Source organism: Echinops telfairi, unplaced genomic scaffold (genome assembly GCF_000313985.2).
Source record: "Echinops telfairi isolate 266 unplaced genomic scaffold, ASM31398v2 ScPeMD7_7424;HRSCAF=8462, whole genome shotgun sequence".
Lineage (NCBI taxonomy): Eukaryota > Metazoa > Chordata > Mammalia > Afrosoricida > Tenrecidae > Echinops > Echinops telfairi.
In genome coordinates this window covers 51,349,477-51,353,902 of record NW_022111324.1, presented here as the reverse complement: position 1 = coordinate 51,353,902, position 4,426 = coordinate 51,349,477, and positions in this window count along the sequence as shown.

Below are 4,426 nucleotides of genomic sequence, written 5' to 3'. Positions count from 1 at the left end.
CTTAGGGGTTTCAACCACTCACCTTGCAGTTAGCAGCTCAACACCTAGTCCACAGTACCACAGGACTCCATGATGAATTACCATTCACATTACCCAAAAAGTTTTATACTAACAGGTATAATAAATGTCACTTGACATGTACATCTATTCACTTATTTGACAAATACTTATTGAGCCTACCATGTACTAGACATTAAGCTAGTGAGGGTGAGGCAATGAATTGAAAGATAACATTCCCACCAATATGGTTATTGTGTTAGTCTGGGTAGACTAGAGAAACAAATTCACAAACATGCATATGTATAGAAGGGGGAGGTTTATATACAAGAGCAATTGAACGTTGAGAAAACATCCCAGCTCAGTCCAGATCAAGTCCATATGTCCAACAGCAATCCATGAAGCCCTCTTCAGACTCATGAAACACATGCAATGATGCCGAATGCAGGACCATCACCGGCCAGTGGGTAGAAAGTCTTTGGATCCAGTGGCGCTCTAAGCATCTAAGCACTGGCAGGGGTCTCTATGTGGCTTCTCCGGCTTCAGAGATCTTGTCAGCTGCCATGACTCCCAGGGAGTAGCAGAGAGAGATGTCGTGGGCCTCCAAGGAGGAAGCCCTCTTTTTTTTCTTCCCCAAAAGCACTTTACTGTATTAGCACTGGGAGCTAATACAGATATCATATCATTCCATAGTTCAATCACATCTAGCAGTATTGTACAATTGCTATCATGATCAGTTTCAAAGCATTCTCTTCTTTCTTGAATTCTTTAGAAGCTCCCCTTTACCACCCTCCCCATCCCCCAACCCCCCCAACCCCCACCATACCCCACAGGAACCCTTATTCTACTTGCTGTCATCAGTCCTGGTTTCACATACTGAAAAATAGAAAAACATATAACAAAAATTCAAGAGGATTACCCCCAGTGACAAAATACATCTGATATAATTCCCAATATGGAGAAGAAAAGTAACACAACAGAAAATGTTGAAAACCAATTACGACCCAACATACATCAGAGGGGGGATCAGCTGACAAGGTTCTAACCGTTCAGGTTGAGTTTATCATTCTGAACTTCTATAGTCACCTCTCCCATGCACTCTGTTGGGTAACCAGTTTCTTCCCATCCCTCTCTCATGGACAGAGGGAAATCATTGCAGGCATATTTCCTATGTAGATCTCACAAATATTATCTTGGGCTTCCACTGTCATCCACAGCCTTCTGCAAACCAGAATCTCACGATTATGCTTTAATAATAGTCCCTCCTTTGACTTCAGATTATATGATTCAGTCACTGATGTTGATGTGCCTGTTCATATGGACATCTCACTTAGATGACTGTTTGTTTGGAAACAAGCCCTTAAAACCTCAGATACGATTGTATCTGAGAGCCAGACACCATCAGATTTCTTCACACTTTGCTACAGCACCATATCTTCTGTATTCTTTTCCTAAAGGGGAGTCTCAAGCAGGCCCAATTGCTCTTCAATTGGGCCTAGGATTTAGTGTGAGCCCAAAACCCTTTCCTGGATCTATGTTTTTGTTTTGTTTTGTTTTGTTTTTATCTACCTTTGGCTCCCTTTAGAGACATCCTTGTTAGTTTATAGTAGAGAATCTTATTGATCATCTCCCTGGGGCATAAAGATCTTCTGTTCATACTCTCATTGGTTAGCCCCTTGGTTCTAATTTTTTAAAACACTGTTGAGAGAGGGATATTGGACCAAAGTAGGCTAACTCTATATAACATAATCTGAATTATTCATTTGTACAAATAAATCCTTTCCTGGCTGGATGCTGTTCACACAAATAATGGGAATTGGTTGTTAGCGAAATTTTGCAAGACTAGTCACTAAGAATGTTGGTCAGAGGTTTGCCAGACTAATGTATATTTTGATACAGCATAGAGGGCATTGATGTAGTAAGTCAATGTTTGTCCGCTTACCGACAGTTCAATAATCTTGGTACAGCTGTCTTCTCCTTCTCCCAACACCATGAATTTTCAGTCTGAAGTCTTCAGGTTCCAAGGTGTCTGAGGTCGAATCCAGTTCACCTAGTGGAGTTTGCGCACCAGGTCTCTCTGGTGCAGCCTTTGGAGCATGTTGTGCACCTTGAAGACTCAGGAGTCAGCGCCCCACTTGACCTGGGTCCCCAGGGTGTGCCCAGAAACGTCAGCCAATGTGGCGTATTTGGTGCATATTACCAGGGATTCTCCCCTCTTACAGTCCTCAAAAGCATTTGTAGTCATTCCCACCCCCACCCTGGCAGTTAGAGATTGTCCTGTTGCTTGTCCCTATAGCACTGGACTCACAGTATGTGTCCTTTTGTGACTAACTTCACTCGGCATAACGTTTTCCAGATCCCTCCATGTCATGAGAGGTCTCATGGTTTCATCGCTGTTTTTCAGGGATGCGTAATATTCCATTGTGTGTATATACAGGAGTTGTTGCTTTATCCAACTTTCTACTGATGGGAATTTAGGCTGTTTCTAACTTCTTGCTCTTGTGAACTGTGCTGCATTGAACATGGGAGAGCATATGTCTATTCATGATCTGTTTCGTATTTCTTTGGGGTATTTGCCTGGGAATGGTATTGCTGGATCATACGGTATTTCTATTGCCATCTGTTTTAGGACTTGTCATGTTGCTTTCCACAGTGCTGTGCGTATGTGCAAGTCCAACAGCCGGGTATGAGAGTTCCAAATCTCTCCAGCATTTGTTGTTCTCAGTTGTTGCTTCAAATTGGGCTACGATTAGGGATGTTAGCTAGTACATAGTCCTCGTGGTGCATAGATGCCTCCAAGCCATTTCCAGAAGTGATTTAAAATCCACTAAGACCTGAAGATAAATAAGAGCGCTAAGAACAATTAAGGACTTTCTAACCAAAGGTCTAATTGTACCTGCACCAGCCCTTCAGTACTCCTGTTTTTGTGATCAAAAAGGCTGAAAATGGGACACAAGTTTGTGCAGTACCTTTAAGTGTTTAACAAAATTATAAAATTCTATGTTTTGATAGTACCTGATCCCCATTTGTTGTTTTCATTGGTTATGGAAGAACTATCCTACAGTCACTGACCTTTGTAGGGATTTTAAATTATCCCAGTTAATTCAGAGTGTCCGTATTTGCTTTCGTTTGGTAGGGCCAACAATTAAGTTGGGCCATGCTCCCCAGAGCTTCACAGAGAACTCCTCCTACCTTTCCAAATGTTACACAATGACTTTAAAACTATAGAATTTCAACACGGGTCTGGCTTTTAAGAATATCTAGATGACCTGTTGGTTTGTGCCTATAAACCAACCCACTATCTGGGCCACACTTTGCCTATATAACTGGAGAATGAGAGACCAGCATATAAAATATTTGGGGTACCATTGTACATATACAACTGAGATGAGAGCACCTCACATACTAGGGAAATCAAATATCGGGGTGTTACAAACAGGAAGCACTCAAAACCCTATAATCTTATATCCAGGTTGGGGTTGGTCTGTCTTAAGACCTTTGCTACTGTCCTGTGGAGTAGTTTAATCAGAACAATCTTTCTCTTTCTATGAGCCAGAGCACAGATGAGTGGAATCCAGAAAAAGGGCCTTACTTCACTAGCCAGGGCAGTGTGGAAGAATCACGTAGACTTCCTGTTGGCTCCGCAGGGAGCCGTTTTTGATGCTTGAGGACTAATACTACAGGGGAAGTGAATCAGAATAGACAATCAGGCAAGCCACTTGGTTACATTTCACCACGTCTCTGCAGTTTCCAATTCTGCCTGGATGGCTACCACAAGGATAAGCTCCTGAGTTCAAGCTATACTTCAAAGACGAGTTATCTTCCATGTGCTAATCTTAGGTATGCTTGGCTTTGTCCAATGCATTGTGGGTTGTGTGACATGTTACCTGGCCTTCAAAGCAGTTAAAGGCACACAAAAAAATAATGTAGGTTGATTCTGTTCACTTCTACAATACTCAAAAAGGGGCGATTCAAGTCTAAGAGAGCTAGTGAAGAACCAGGTGGTGTCCACTGGAAATTAACACCATGATTCTAATGCACCTGTCATGGTCACCACTTACATGTCCTCAAGACGGGGTGAAAATGCATTTAAATTTTTTTCCTGATTATTTTCATGCCCCTACAGACTCTGGAGCCATCCTAATGTGGATAGTATGAGACCAGCTCACTCTGAAGAAGAGGTTTTCCCAAAATAAGATCAACAGTTATTAAAGGGATGATGAGCCTCCTCCTTGATCAAAAAGGGGACCGACCTGTGGAAGCAGAATGCCTCAGAAATGTCAAGAGTTAGTGGATAAAGAACCACGGTATGTTAGTGCGGGCTGACTAGAGAAATAAATTCAGAGACACCCATGTGTCTTTATATCAAGGAGTCATTGTATATTAAGCAAGCATCATAGCCCAGTCCAGATCAAGTCTGTAAGGTCAA